Genomic DNA, 17,348 nt, shown 5'->3' on the forward strand with positions numbered 1-17,348 from the left:
AATGGGATGTGTAATTTACTGTACCCCTGATGGTATATTCCTAGATATCCCAGAGAAGGTTGCGCATGAGGTAAGGGATATATTGGACATGCCACAAAGACTAATGTTGCACTCTTCCGTTCTAGAGCAAATTTCACCCCAGGTAAAGGAAATGTTACAAATACCAGGGTTCCTCTGGACCAAAGATGGACAGGGCACTGGATTGATGGCAAATGTAGCTCCCGTAATGGTAAATCAAAAAAGTGGTATGCAAGCTCCAAAAATTCCCCAGTACCCGTTAAAACCAGAAGTAGAGATAGGGGTTTATCCCATAATTGAGCAGTTATTGCAACAGGAAATTTTAGTCCATACAGCAAGTGTAGCCAATAGTACCATTTTTCCAGTGAAGAATGCTGGGGGAGGGGCTATAGATTAGTACAGGACCTTAGAGGGGTTAATAAAGTGGTTGAGAGCCAATTCCCCATAGTGCCAAATCCAGCTGTCATCCTTATGCAGATTCCACCATCCGCAACCCATTTCACGGTTATTGACCTGTGTTCTGCATTCTTCTCTGTCCCTCTTCACCCTGACTGTCAGTATCTATTTGCATTCACATACAGAGGGGGACAATACACATGGACATGATTTCCCCTGGGCTTCATAGATAGCACCAGTATTTTTTCTCAGGCCTTACACGACTGTTTGCAATCTTTTCAACCTGCTAATGAATCTGTTCTAATTCAATATGTAGACAATTTATTGTTATGCTCTGATTTGTTTATGTTATGTTTAAATGATACTAAACTGTTGTTACTTCATCTCTCACAAACAGGGCACAAGGTTGCAAAGGACAAATTACAGCCATGCCTGACTAGGGTCAAATATTTGGGACACTGTCTTACCCAGGGGCTACAACATTTGACAACTGACAGAATACAAACCATGACACTGCCGCAAAACCAACAGCAAATCCGTACCTTCTTGGGAATGTGTGGATACTGCTGAATGTGGATCCCAGATTTTTCTATTTTGGCATTACCATTGCAGGAGTTAGTTTCATACTCAAAACCTGATCGTGTCACACACGAGTCTGAGAAATTTTATGACAGCAGCAGGCACACCAGTTGCACACTCATACACATAAAAGGACTGTTGACAGCAAATCAAAAACCAAAGGCGGTAGCCATCATTAAGTGTAAAGCCCACATGTGCGAGGAAGACCCAGTGTCACTGGGCAATAACAGGGCAGATGAAGCTGCCAAATGGGCAGCAGGTTTAAGAGTGAACATGCCAATTAATCAAATGAAGGTTTTTCAAACAATTGATATGTGGAAATTAATTGAGATGCAAAATTTGTGCTCCATACAGGATATGGCAGTCTGGAGATCAAAGGGATGTGTCCAATAGTCCTCTGGACTTTGAAGAGATGGACAAGGTAGGCCTGTTTCACCCAGGGCATGTTACCCAACCTTGGCTGAGGCAGCGCACAGTTTGACTCACCTAGAAAAGCAAGGTATGTGCAAGTTGGTCTGGTCATTTTGGTGTGCACCAGGCTTCTCCTCTCAAGCTGAAAAGAGGGCTATGTCCTGTTTGACTTGCTTGAAGAAACATGTAGGGAAAACAATCCCTACTGAGCCATCCCACATCCCTCCGACAGATGGACCATTTCAAGTAATACAAATTGATTTCATCCATTTACCACCTTGCAGAAATCTCAAGTATGTATTAGTTTGTACAGATGTATTTTCTAATTGGGTTGAGGCATATCCAGCTGCCACTAATACTAGAAAGTGATAGGGGTACTCATTTCACAGGTGAAATCTTTCAGAACATGTGTAAGCTCATGGGTATTAATAGTAGACTTCACACCCCCTACCGACCGCAAGCCAGTGCCAAGGTGGAGAGGGTAAATGGTACTATTAAGAACAAACTAAGTAAGACCATGGCAGAGATTGGACTGGGGTGGCCAGAAGCCTTACCGCTCATCCTCCATAGCATCAGAACCACTCCTAGAGCTCCTCTTAATTTGTCCCCCTTTGAAATACCTTTGGGAAACAACTGTACTTGATTGTAAGTCTACAGGACGATTTGAAAAGTAATAATGAGGTTACGGTAAAATATCTCATAAGAATGAGTAAGCAGTTGAAACAGCAGCAGCAGCAGAAATTGAAATTGTTGTCACCTGATATGCCAGAAACAAACTGTCATGATGTTGAACCTGGAGAATTTGTTATGATCAGAAATTTCTTATGTTCAGGTTGTCTGACAGATCAGTGGGAAGGTCCATATCAAGTGTTGCTGACAAGTATAACATCCTTGAAAGTGGCAGAGAGAGATACCTGGGTCCATTCCACTCACTGCAGAAAGATCAATCAACCGGTGGAGATCCAAGGTGGAGTCGAGGCAAATAACGTAGACCTGTCAATTGCGAGCTTGTTCCAGGTGAGTTAAAGACTGCAGTGAGATACCTGAGCTAGAGAAATTTGCAGTCCACTATTCCAGCAATGGAATGCTGGGCTAGGTTTGCTTTCCTATTTTCTTCCAGAATTCTCATCATCCTTGTTTGGTTTGGGATGTCCTGTTTCTGTAATGGTGGGCAGATGGAGGGAAAGGTCGATAGTGATATCGATGGAGTGGAGTCGAGAGAAGGAGCCATACATTCACAAGGGCGGTATCTGACCAAACTCAGTACAGTAATTGCTAAGAGATCTGTTAGCCTGGAAACTCGGAGACAGTGTGTAGGGTTATCATCTGAGGAATATTGTATTTGTGAGTTTTGTGGGTCCTTAGTTGATGAGAGATGCATCCAACCATGCCAGCCTAAGTATAACCAGTATTGGGGTGGGTATCCTTTAGAGGATTATCATACCATGGTGGGCAAAGTTTTAAACCAGACTGACTGTTGGGTGTGCTCTCAAGTGCCTCAGGGACAGCATAATGTAGGGTTAGTGCCATTTCCATTAAATGTCTCTGAGGTTTTAGAATTGCAAACACGGAAGACACTGGATGGAAAATTTCTTATGTCCAAACCACCTCATTTTAATCTCCACCAGTACCAAGTAGATAGATCACTTTTATGTATGAACATCACCAACTTCAACAAACTAGGAAGTTGGGAGGTGACTGGGAATAACCAGACGATGACCTTTTCACTAAGAGCTGATAATGAACCTAGAAATTTTGAACTTTTACGCACAATTAGATTAAGTGGGAGACACTTCCGGTATCGGTATACACATAGTGACACCAAAGAAATGGTTGGTAGGGTACCAGAAGGGTACTGTGCCAGGGTTATACAACCAGAAATGTGTGTTAGTCAGATGGGAGAACCTGAGATAGGATAATTTGCTAGGGAAATGTGTTCGATGATAATGATGCATTCTATTCCTTATGATCTCCCAGATGATGTGTATTTTATATGTGGAAGGAAAGTGTATAAGTGGCTCTATCCGAGTACCGAAGGTTTATATTATCTGGGAAGGGTACTTCCAGAGGTTATGACCCTTACACATGATGAAATGCTTGGTATCCATAAAAACACACCATCTCCATATCTTCATACGCATTATGAACACTGTGACAAAAGAAACATGATACCTGGTGACATACATGCAGCTATACAGTTGATTAGCGAAACAACTGGTTTCCAAATTTTAGTAGCACTAGATCCCACCAGGATCACTCTTGGTACTTTAAATTTTAGATACATTCAAGATCTTGCTAGATTAATAGATAATATCACAGAGATGTATGATGACATGTTCAGGTATACCGGCAAGGAGCTACAAGCATATAAGATAGAACTTGTGCAACATAGGCTAGTGTTAAATTATTTAACAGCTGTTACTGGTGGGTACTGTGTAACCTTGGCCACCCAATTTGGTGTCAAGTTTTGCACGTACATCACAAATAATACTAGTGACCCCAAGGAGGGGATAGACCGGAAGATGGATGAAATTCTGCAGCTGAAATGGGAATTTTGAAAGAACCATAATGCTTTACCGGCTGAAGTAGAGGAAAAGATAGAAGAGTGGTTCTCTTGGTTGAACCCTGTGAAATGGTTCTCCGGTCTAGGAGAGTGGGTCCAGGAACTGGTTGCTATTGTTGGTAAGCTATTGATCCTCATACTGTCATCTTAGTAATTGGCTTATGTGTCAGGTGTGTTCCTAATGTCTTGAAGTGTGGAAAATGTACAAGGGCAAACAGAGAAACAGAGATGATGGTGGTAAGCAATGATATTATGAATACCAAGGTCAAGGAAGAACTGTATTGCAACCCCGAAATAGAGTGTACTATCAGATGATGAAATATAAAATTATGTGGTCATGCATGAATGTATTGTTAAAGTTATTTTCAAACATCCTAGATAATGTTGTCTCAATCCCCCCAAACTTCCTTTATAGGTTCGATGAGATCCCACATCCCACCAATGATCCCTATAGATTTTCAGATGGTGTATAAGGGTTGTTGTACCCTCTTGAAATGCATTATTTAATGGTACAGTGACCTACTTGTGTCGCACCGTTTCTAACCTTGAATAATACATTATTATGCATGACTACAAAAGGTTAATAACAGATGTGATAGCATGTTGATTGCTATCAAAGGGTGGTCTGTCGAAGCTGGATGATAGGCTGAGATCAGATCTTTGAAACTATCTGAAGTCGCCATGATTACATTGTCTGAACGATGATATCTGGCATAGCCAGTATAACATCATATTGTACGATGCTATTTTAGCGTTGTGTACATCTGCCATGTTACTGTACACTGTTAAAGTATATACATAATTAATGCACATGGATACACATATGTATTTAAAGACTTTATATATATATTTAAAAATGCAAGGTTTGGTCAGTGCTGGGAGACAAGTCCTGTTGACATGTCTGTGACTAGTAATTGAAAAACACACACATACTGTGAGGTACAGACCATTGTCTTTAAGTCTGACTATCATTGTATGCCTAGAGGAACTAGCAATTACATTCCAAATACGCTAGAAAGGCCTTTGATTAAATTGTGATTCCATCAAGTATCTGCTGGCCATCTCTGATCAGAACAACTCCATTGTCTGTCATTTTTTAACTTAGGGCCCGATTCAGACCCAGACACTATTTGCGACCGCTCGCTGGCAAATAGGGGCCGGCTATTTAAATCATGTGCTTGTACTGTGGCGTGTAAAGCCGCCCACTAAGTAATAGCGAGCAACCGCACTTTGTGCTCACACCTGTATAAAGACGCCCCTCTGCCACTCGCAACACACATCATCTCTGGCAGTTGTAGGATTAATCAGGAACATTGAGAGCCATCTGAACTGCTCTCAGCACTTGTGGTAGCTTTTTCCCACTACAACATTGCGAGCAGTTCATGCTAAAATACAACCCAGTCACTTTTGCAATGACGCTACTTTGCTAATTATGCACACCGATTAAACACCGTTCTGACGGTTGGGCACACCTGCGTTCACACATCCACACCCCTGTTTGTAAGTACCTTCCCCTGTTACCACCCACAAACGGCACTATCTGTCACTCAAAATAGTGGCCCAACTGCGGGCTATGGATGAGCACTTTCCCTTCACAATGACTGGTTCGTGCACATGCATTGCAACTCATACGCATGCGCAGATTGTGAAAAATCGCTCAAGGTGAGTGAGCACAGCATAGCATCCGGGTCTGAATCCCAGTTACTGAATAAATCTAGATATAAATATATTAATATATGTATATGTATGAATCCATGACACTGATGCACATTTGCACATATATATATATATATATTTATATATATACACATACATACACTTAAACGATCGCATGTGTATCCACAATGCGTCTTCACATATACACAGTTGCTATTGTAAATATAAACACACACAGCGTATGTTTGCGCTGTACACAACCCCTGCACACAGCGCACCTTTTACGGTGCGTGTAGACGCACAGCGCATACTTACATATAATCATAAATATACACTCACTCATAAAAGGTTCATTTACATTAAACATAATATTAGAGGTTATAGTAGCATATAATTACATTGTGAAATGTATGTATATGATATTTAAGGTATACAACATGGTAGACATGGCATGTTTGGTACTATACTGACACCGTGTTTATTTCCAGATATTCGAGTCTATCAGCGAGGGAGTCGCATCTTGCGTTCGATGGTTATGGATCATAGGAAATTATTGGTTAGAATGTATACTCTGTATGTAGTGCCTTAAACCAATTAAAGAAAGACAATGTAATCTCAAGAGACTGTGGAGAATTGGGACATACCCCTAGTGAACTGTCCTATGAACTACAGCATACTATAAAGACCAAGAGCAAGAACCAATGGAATTATGTTTGTCTGTCTACATTGTTGTTATCATGATCTGTTAGGGTATATAGCCTGTGTCCCGATCCCAGTCAATAGCCATTCTTCTTGGATGAGCACAGGCTACTGGAGTGCTGACTGTTTACTGGAACCAGTGCGCATGTGTATGTATCAAGCTATACCTTTTGTATTTTATTGTCTTTGCGCTAATTGTGATAGATCATAGTGTGTAGCTTACTTTTTGTTGAAATAAGAACTTTTTGTGCTTTGGAATCACAGTTGGGCTGGAAAGCAATTATTTATTGTGTGACAGGTAACGCTAAATAATAACGATTATTTAGGGGTATTACGGTATTCATACGCCTGATCTACTTTATACAGTTAGCAAAACCTCATCACAAAGTACCATCCAACAAATGTAAAGAAGAACATCTCTCACAGAGACACTGCTCACAGAAAAGCAACACACCACTGCCTCACTGAAATACACATTTCTGACAGAAAACTTTCAAGAAATGCCAAAATTATTTCATGACTCAAACGATCTAACACCAGTCCTCACCAAAAATTGACTAATACAAATAATGATATATTCAAAGAACTTGAACAGGACTTACCTGAGCAGCCACTTGAGAATCCAGCACAGTGCGTATACATGCCAGCCCTGACCCTGAAGAAGTATTAAGCACTTCCCGCCAGTACAATTCACTGTTCAACACATGTATTCTTTCCAAAATGAACAACTATTAAAGTGACAGTAGTCATTAATGTTCAACTGTTTAAACAGCCTATTCTGAATGTTTAACTGATTTATTCACTTACCATTTATCCAGTTAAATGTTTATTCATAAAAAATTATTCAAATTAAACAGCATATTCTGAACTATTTTTGTCTCCTATTCAATATATGTTTCACCTTAGGTCAGGGGTTCCCAAACTCAGTCCTCAAGGCACCCCAACAGTCCAGGTTTTAAGGATATCCATGCTTGACCACAGGTGACTTAATTAGTGCCTCAGTGAATCTGATTGAACCACCTGTGATCAACCATGGATATCTCTAAAATCTGAACTGTAGGGGAGCCTTGAGGATCGCATTTGTGAACCTCTGCCCCAGGTACATCATCTCTACGTAGAACTATTTTGTTACAACAGGAACCATTTAATAAGATAGATATACCACTCTGGGGTGTGCAGTCACGCTCTGATGTACTAACACCTTGGGTGGTTGAAAACACTCGACCTTCAGCTTCGTACAATACATCACGTGTATCAGAGTGCGTCTGCACACCCAAGAATGGTATATCTATTACTTATGTATATAATCCAGCCAAACACAAATTCAGGAACCTGGACACCGAATATATAACAAAAAATTATCAAAAACAGTACATATAACACTCACTTAAGAAGCTTCAGCACCATCAAACTCATGTGTCACTATTCCTACATGTGAGTGATTTTCTATTTTGGCTCCCTATTTTTCATTGTTGTATGTGCGTGCAATTACCATACTTTCAGTAAAATTATAATATATATATATATATATATATATACACATACATACATATATGTTTCAGAATGGCATTCCGCTATAAATAAAGCTGAATGTGAGTTGAATGAAATGTACACATGTCAAGATAGATGTAGCTCTGCTTCAGTAGCATATGCGCCAACTTTATGTCAGCATTGTCAGATAGCATAATGTTTTGCCTGTTTCAGATAGCATAATGGAGTGTATGCTGTTTAATTAAATTAAGACTGCTCGTCATTACAAAATCTTACATTATTTTGTTACTGAAAACATTAATGCTAAATTAACACTGCACATTTCTGGTGTACTGCCATGCAGTACCTCATTTAGAAATGATGTGGTTTATTTGTAACATGATAATTATTACCTTATTATATATATATCTATTGTCCCTATGTTTGGTGCATTGCCTATGTTCTGCAACTGCATAATTAGTAAACAATAAACATTTTTGACCTTTACGTATTGTATTAGTATTATGTACTGTCACTGTAACACTAATAGCTCACATTAATCACATTGTTCATTTTTTTCCCACTTCATTAAAACAAAATAATCCAATTTATGTTTAATCAAATCAGCTAATTTAAACAACAGTTAAAACTTTTATTTTTTTTTACATTTTTAATGAAATAATACTTTAAGCATTTTAAATTTCAAACCTTAAAAAAAATCTATATACAATTTTTTTTTTATGATGACGACGTAGTTCATGTTTTGTCCAGAGCATATTGGAATTCATCGGAGCCATGACACACATTTGCAATGCTGTCATGAATGTATTTTATGTTGTACAGGTATGTCCTATTGCAACTTTGCTGATCGCAGTACAAATGTGTGCACGCAACGCGCCATGCCATTAGCTGTGGGTGTGTGCGCCACGCTACGCCATGCCATGTGCTGCGTTCGCACCATCCAATCCTATGGAGTCCATTCATCATTACTGATTAGTGGGAGATGGACAAGGGTTGACTATTTCCTTTTGTTATGTTTCAATTATATTAAATGGATGCTTTTGAATTAAGCTAACTTAATGTCCATGCTTATGCCCAATAGCAATAAGTGTACAGAAATCTATTTTATACAGCAGAAGGTACCCTGTCTGTGCTCGGACACATTTGCCATATTGCACTTGTCCTTCCATGTCTATCCTCCATGCATTATGAGTTGTGTTACACAGGGCACATGAAAGTCGCTGGCTCCCATGCGACTCGGCCAGCATCAGGGTTATTTTTTGCCGCAAATGCATCTTAATCGCAGTGCAATGCAAATAAGACACACAAGAAGACTCTGCTGTTTATAATTATATGTGAAATGTGTGTGGCTGAGTCTGTAAAATCATCACAGCCGTACATGGAGGGGAAAACTGCCGCTGGCACTGTAATGTAGCATTCCCTATGCAGATATTGTACAGCTACAGATGCACACAGAACGTACACATTCCGCATATCATTGTAATCAGCATAGTATACGCGTGCGTCTAATTTGCATCGTATTGCGAATAAGATACATTTGCTTCAAAAAAGAAGCATGAACAGGCACTCAGCATGTGTAAACTGGCACGGGACTAGGTGTGACTAGAAGGGATATTTAACGTGACTGCAGCAACAATGACAGAGAACACATATGTACATGTCTCTTATGCTGGGTACACACTGAGACAATGGATCGGTCAGCAGACGGATCCACCATCCTAGCGGATGATTGGTAATCTATACACATTTAAAAATCACCCACTCAATATGTCTGGGCTGATGTTACAAATGGGTGGGCATTTAAATGTGCCCGTCCAGTTGAGATGTCAGTGTCGGCAGTCCCTGCAGCAAGTGTATGGGCAGTTGGTAGGTCACCTGTACACACATACAGATGCACTGATATATCAGTTGTGCTGCAGGGTGGACCTGATATGTCTGTGAGCAACGTCATTCACAGTCATATCAGGTGTACAAACCCACCAATTAACTCGCAATATATTGGTCATCGATTGAATGAACAATAAATCAACAACTACATATCCAGCATTAGCATGCCTCTGTACCAACTGTTCCACTGTCCCACCCACAAGCCGCAGTGTCCCACGGGTGGCCGGTAGGTTAGGTACTCTGCTCTGCTATGCAGAAAGCAGCTGTGGGGGTGAAAGTGAATGGATGCTGCTCAAGAAAATTAGTGTTTTCATGCCATCTTCACATTATTTTAGTATCGCTTAAATGTATCAAAGGACTTTTGGGACAGATTTCATAAAAAACTACTCCAAGCCCTTAAATTTGCATTATTTTAATAAGCAGATCACATTTCCCATACTTGTAATGGGAAATGTGATCTGTTTTAGATTTACTAAAAGAAACTGTAAGAAAATACAGGGAGTAAGCCCTGCAATAATAATGCTATCTGGAGATAATGTTGAGCAGGTTGCCCACCCATTTCACCTACTCTAGCTCAGCCTTCCCTGCCTGCTGACAGGGAGAGCAGATCCTGAATTATGAGTAGGCTTCTGTGATCAGCGATGTGTGTCTTATGGACCACAGGCTGATCATAGTAAAAAACAACAACACATACTTACCTACATTCATTGATGGGTGATCCGGTGAGCTCCTTTGTGATGCAGTCGGTTTAATGCAGGAATCAGATCTGGTTCCGAGACAAATCGAGTCCTTGTTCGGATCACTTTAGGGTTCTGAGTAGAACCGAGTCCTGGCTCCAGTCTGCTTTAAGTTTGGAACTCGGATTTAAAAAAAACGAATCTTGGGTTTTTGATTCCATGTAAATAAGACCAAATTACATGATTTTAGCTGTTTTTATTAATTTTAAAGAAATACAAAGCAGAGAAGAACCAAAACACTAGAGAATGATTTTGTCAAAACCATAACATTTGATGGTGGTATTGAAAAAACCAAAACATGGGGGTTTGCTCACATCTCTATTCAAAGTATTTTTTGTGTATTATTGTTAATAAAAGTTTCACATATAAGTCAAAGCAGTGTAATATTATTAGAAATACTTTAATACTGTCATATAAATCTTATAAGGAACTGGTCAGTTTTGTACTTTTTGTATAGAAAGCAAAATATGAAACTGCTACTGGGATTGTTTAAAAATGTATAGTCCAGCTGGATATGTTTGTTTACCTGCCCGTTTTTAGCTATTAACATGCTCCGGAACAGCCCACAACTTATAAAATAGCTGTGAGTAATGAAAAAAGCACTGGAGAATTAAATTCATCCTATCAGAAGTGAATAGCTAAGTAAGAGTCAGTAGTATAAAGCTCTGTTTCAGCTTATAAGCATGCACTTAGTTTGTGAGCTTCTGCAGTACAACTCTTTGCCTCAGCCCCACTGGTATTATTGTGAATGTACTATACTGAGTACCTTTATGTGCATGGTTTTGAAAGGCAGAAACTCAATCAAATTTGCAAAAAAACTGATCTTTATCATAAATAATTGACAACCATTTCTATAGAACAGTGGGCCTGATTCAGACCCGCTCGCGAGTGCACAGCACTCGCGGGCAGGTTGATGGTCCCCGACTGCACATGCGCAAGACCCGGCCAGCGACAGCAGCTCCATCGCTACGGGTCTCGCACCAAAGCGGGGCAGCTGTCGATGGTGATTGACAGCTTGCCCCATTTTGGAGGCGGGCAGGGGGTGGCAGGGCAAACGGAGGCATTCCCAAAGTAATGCCTGCCGTTTGTGGGCGGCCCTACTAACATCACTCATGATGTCAGTAGGTATACTTCCTGCTCTATTAGAGCAGGAAGTCCACTGGGGTTTGCGGCCACGAGACCCTACCACAAGGGTCTCGTCGCAAGCACGATGGTTGGGATGGTCTTGACCATCGCGACCATCACCTGGCCCCTCGCATAGGCTGTGGGTGGTCACCCTCAGCTATGCGAGCAGCCAGGAGGCCGTTTTTTTTTTAAAAAAGGGACACCCTGATTCAGAGCGAGCGCTCTCAAAGAGTGTCCGGCTCTGAATCAGGCCCAATGTTCATTGTTTACTACTGGATGATGTATCCTTTGTCAGTTTTGCTATTTAATGTATTAAAGTGGTGTTTAAATCTTTGAGACCCAGTGTGTCAACAATAAAACTGCCCTAAAACATTTTTCATTTGTGTTGTTTGCTTTTATTTATTGCAACTGAATTGATGATATACAATTCCAGACATTTTAAAGTATATTTACTAAAGGTCAATGATAATCAATTTTGATCAATTTTAAAATTGAAGAAAATTTATGAAAATCGGTCAACATCAATTTTGTGTTTCTGGGACAAACTTACACATTTACTTATAAACAGTTTTTGATTTTTTTTTAAAGTATAAGTAAATGTGAGATTTAGCCCCAGAAAAATAACATTGATGTTTATTGATTTTAAATCATCAAAATCAACCTAAATATACCCCTTTGAGGTTTGACTAGTTTCCAGTAGGAGGCAACAGTCTTCTAAATAGGAATTTTGCAAACATCTGATCTACAGTATATGGCAGGATAATTACTCAGTCACAACTAAAGTTAGGATTATTAAACCTGCTAGGGCAAGACCATTGAAATGCTACTGTAAAATCAATATTTTCCAAAGAAACTTATTACACCCATGCTGACCTGATTTGTTTACATGATAAAATATGAAGCATGATATGTACAATGCTACAGTTACACAAACCATTAGAAAACAGCCAGAAAAAAGACAAGGTTGTAAAAACCAAGATTGCTACTACCACAGTACTTTGCCCTATAATAGCCTATTATGCATATAAAAAGGTCACAACAATTTTTGCAACTATGTGTCAGATGGAGTTGTGCCCCAGTTTGTCTTATGTGTGAGGAGGAGAAAGAGCAGAACCACCTTTAGTGACTGTGGAGGCTTAGCAGGGAGCACCAGATCTGGAGTGTGGGTGCTCCCAGGGCTCCCTATCGTATTAGCAGGTAGTGCAAAGTTTGGACCTCAACCAAACAAACCTCTTACTCTTAATGATTGCTTTGAACCACATTTATATTTAATGTTTATATTTTCAGATAAAAACTGCAACCATGGCTAAAAGAAGGGGAACCAAATTAATTATACTTTCTGTGCTATTAATGAAATAATTATTGCTTTTTACTTTACTGTGTCTGGAGATCTTTTAATAACCGTAGATGTGATATCACTCTATACTATTATCAACCACAAATTAGGTATAGAGGCTGTACAACACTTTTTGGCTCTATCTGATATTAAAAAGGATCTCCAAGACTTGGTAATAGAGGGTATTGATTTTGTTTTGAATAATAATTTTTTTTCATGTTTGGTGATGATTTTTACATACAGAAAACTGGGACAGCTATGGGCACCAGGTTTGCTCCAAGTTATGCAAATTTATTTATGGGGGTTGTGGGAACTTGAGACCATTTGGTCCAACAACCCTTTTGGAGCAAACCTGGTGTCCTACTCACCTTATATAGATGACATTTTCCTAGTTTGGAAAGACGATAGAGAAACCCTACAGGAATTGTGTGTGTTCCTCAATAATAATAAGAAAAACATAACTCTAAATTTTGATATACATGACAAAATTATAAATGTTCTTGATATCACTGTATATAGAATAGATAAAGGGCATGGGGAAGAAGGGAAGACGCAGCACTGTAACAAAATAGTGATCTACACAATAAAGGAATTCAAATGATGGTGGTATATGTGACAATTTATGTAAAGGGCCTCGTGGTCACATTCATTGACAGAGGTGCTCCCAGAGCATTAATTATCCAAAGTAAAGAAAGAGAGAGAAAAAGAGCAAACTCTCATAGGTGGGGCACACTATGTCATCAAAATATTATTAAAAATTAACTTTTATTAATAAATATAAAAATTAAGATGAGAAAATGGGGCAAACAAGGTGGCATGAATAAATAGTGTATCTATATATAATTAATATTCAAAAATGTACAAAAATATGTAGAACTACAATTTTGTAGTATAAATATCCTAATATTATTTACCTATATAATTAAGCCAGTTGTTATTCCAAAATAGCACTATTTGATGCTCAAAAAATAAATGACGACAACAATTGCATATAGCTGTACAGTTGGCACATGTGATATTTACACAAATGGATGATAATTTTATCAGAAACCCACTAAGGTGCTACATGCAAAGAAGTGCATCAATTTGACAAAATTTACATTAATGGTGAGTATTTTTTTATATATCAATATAACACATCTTTTTCACATACATATTATCACCATATTTTCACCCCCTCCTTGTTTTGAACTGATGATGCCATAATCGGTCATAAAATGAACAACAGTTGCAGATAGAGGAGTCTTTATAGAAGCATTGGGGTAGCAGCCCATTCAAAATGCTGCTTCAAATTTCTAGCTAGGCCCCTAAATAGGCCTTTGCATATAGCAATAGATAACAAAGAAACAGGAGTCCTTGGACCATCAGCTGATGTGGAAAATACAGAGGGGTCAAGGGTCAGACAGAGACTCAGTGACACTTCACCTGTAAGTGTTTAGTCCAAAAAATTACTTATTAGCATTTTAAAAAAAATACTAAACATAAGAAACTATATTTTTCTAATTACAGTATGTTAGAGCATTTCTCTTTAGTGATACCTTTATCTCTGCTAGCCTTAACCTGGTATATGTATAATAAATTGCATTGTCAGCTCTACTGAAACATTTCCTAACTGAACATATAGCATTATAGGAACTTGATTTTACCGACAAAAGTAATTTCTTTTGAAGCAGAACAACAAAAACATTGAGTAAATCATTGTTAAAGGAAATGTACCATTAAATAGTTAAGTTAAACTGAAAGACCGATTAATTTGGAATGTTTAACACACAATATTTATTATTCACAATGTTCAATTTTTGTTATTAAAATTGCTATAAAAATAATAAATGTAGTGACATATGTTATTAAATAATATAATACACTATTTTCTTAATTTAGAGCTTGCCTCTTTTGTGATGCTAGTAATGCATCCCCTTTCTCCACCACCACTGGTAGTGGTGCACCTTGCACCACTACCACTGGTTCTTACACTGCACATTGTAGTAGTGCTGGCAAATGTGGAAGGTATGTTGGCCACATTGCTTTCAGTTAAAGTAGATATATCTGGTAAGGTTCAAGAAAATACTGATATCATTGGGAAGCTGCATTTTGGAAATTGTAGATGAGCTCCTTGACTGTTGCTGTTAATGTATTAAAGGGCCTAATTATCATTAGCGGCACTGGCGCTAGAAAGCTATCATAAATGGCAAAAAGTCAACATTTTCTTACCGTGTATGGGGACAATGGTGTTTTTCAAATCTGCCATGAATGCAGATGATAATATGTGCTGCCTTACAAGCTTTTTAAGTGGAAACCTTACTTAATTAGATGGTGTTGGCCCTTGTGTTAATGATGACACTTAAGATTCATTCATGTGACATTAAATTACATTGTGATAGAGATGAGAGGTTCAGTTTTGCTGAAAACCGAGCGCACCTAAACGTTGGGGTTATGAGTCTAACTAAATCCCAACTTGGATCACTTTGGGGTTCCAAGTAGAACCGTGTCCCAACTCGGGTAATTTTGGCAAGTTTGGAACTCGGATCTAAAAACTAGGATCTTCCATATTTTGGATGGCTTTAAAGTCCCCCCTCGTGATTCACGATGCTGTGAGGTGGTCAAAATTGACTTGAAATTAATGTTATTGAAGTTAATAATACTATAGGAACAAAAACAGATCCAAGTTACATGATTTTAGCTTTTTTTTATTTTTTAAGAAATCCAAAACCAAACCAAAACACTTGAAGGTGGTATTTACGAAAACCAAAACATGACATTGATTTAGAACCAAAACATGGGGCTCTGCGCACATCTCTACTTTTTGAATATTGTTGGTCATGTTTACACCATAAAAGAAAAATATGAATATTCCACTATGTACAATTATAAAGTTGTATCAATTTATTCCAATAAAACATTTTTGTCTGAATTTCCCTTTAAATTGTAAACACAACTGCATTAAAAGCTCTTTAATAGTCCCTGTTTACGATAAGGAAATGTCCGGTCCTAATAGAGATGTGCGGTTCGGTTCTCCAGAAATCTGCATCTACCCGATTTCCTGGAAAATACTGATATTTATATGTTTCATGATATATATTTAACTAAGGTTATTCAGGATCACTGCTATAAGAACTGGCTTGTAGTGATGGGATATCTGTTCTTAACTAACATGGGTTCCATTTGCACTTTCTTCATATTATAAACTGATGTGCCATATATTAATCTACATGATTAATTATGCTGTTTTACAAGTACTTAGGAGGGCTTTTCGTATATATCTGTGCAATATGTTCAGCATCCTACAATGAGATAGATTTTGAGCTCATACATCAAGTACGATTGGTATATTCTGTTATTCATGTTGTAGTGTTGTTATTATTAGAATGCAGGACTGAGTATTGACTATGGAGTTTTTAGTACTTGAAAGAGGATGTAGGTGTATTTCCTTAATACATTTTAATTAGTTTTTACACATTTACAATTTTTGCATAATTTTTCAGCCATATATGATACTACTCAATAATTTATAGTTCATTCTCAATTTTTATTTTTTATTGTATATAGTTCACAAAATTACTATCTGCCTTGCATAAAGGTCAATGATGGGTAGTAATGATGACTAGATGAACCTTAGTATCAGTAATGTCTACAAGGTTAATCAATAGTTTTAAGTACTGCTTTTTATAAATATCCTGCAAGACTCCAGTTGGCTTTGAGTTCTCCTCTGCACATTAGCCTGTCCAGTTGCAAATTAGTCAGGAGATTGTGTCTCTTTTTCATGGAGTGATGCATTCGATTGCATCATTAAATATAACTAGATGTACCAATTTATTTCACTATTGTCTACATTTGCAAAGGTTGGGATAGTGCTGTGGTTTTCTTCCCTCGATTATCAGTATAGGTAAATATGATTTTTGTCAGAGTGAAAGTAATGTCAATATAATATTTAATAGATGTAACATATAGAACCAAGCCTGCAGTTTCCTGGTTATACAAAGAGGTTGAACACTCTCTTTTTAAAGAAGTCAATATAGACAGACACTTGAATTCTCTTTACGTTATTGTAGCCCCTTGGTCAACTATATGCATACAGTATACTCGCTAAGCTTCAGCATTGTTTATGCATAGAGTATTTATAATAAAGTGTCCTAATGAACAATAGTGAATTTTTATATAGTTAAATTCATTGTAATTAAAAATCAAAAACATGAGTATAATATTGAGAAAATATAATTAAACAGACAGAAAAATGTAGTACACATCTGTCTGTATAAACATTAAACATTTCACAGAATTTTTTATGGGGGATTAAAACACCAGACCTGCTGCATCATAGTCATACTCTAACTCGTGAGCTAATTGTTATCCTTCCTTACAGCAGAAAATACCCTTGTGCTGTGTGGAGCATGCTTCCTAAAAATAAAATCCAAAATGTACATACTAAATAAATAACCTGTACATAATAAAT

This window comes from Taudactylus pleione, unplaced genomic scaffold (genome assembly GCF_031769625.1).
Source record: "Taudactylus pleione unplaced genomic scaffold, aTauple2 ptg000270l, whole genome shotgun sequence".
In the NCBI taxonomy this organism is placed as follows: domain Eukaryota; kingdom Metazoa; phylum Chordata; class Amphibia; order Anura; family Myobatrachidae; genus Taudactylus; species Taudactylus pleione.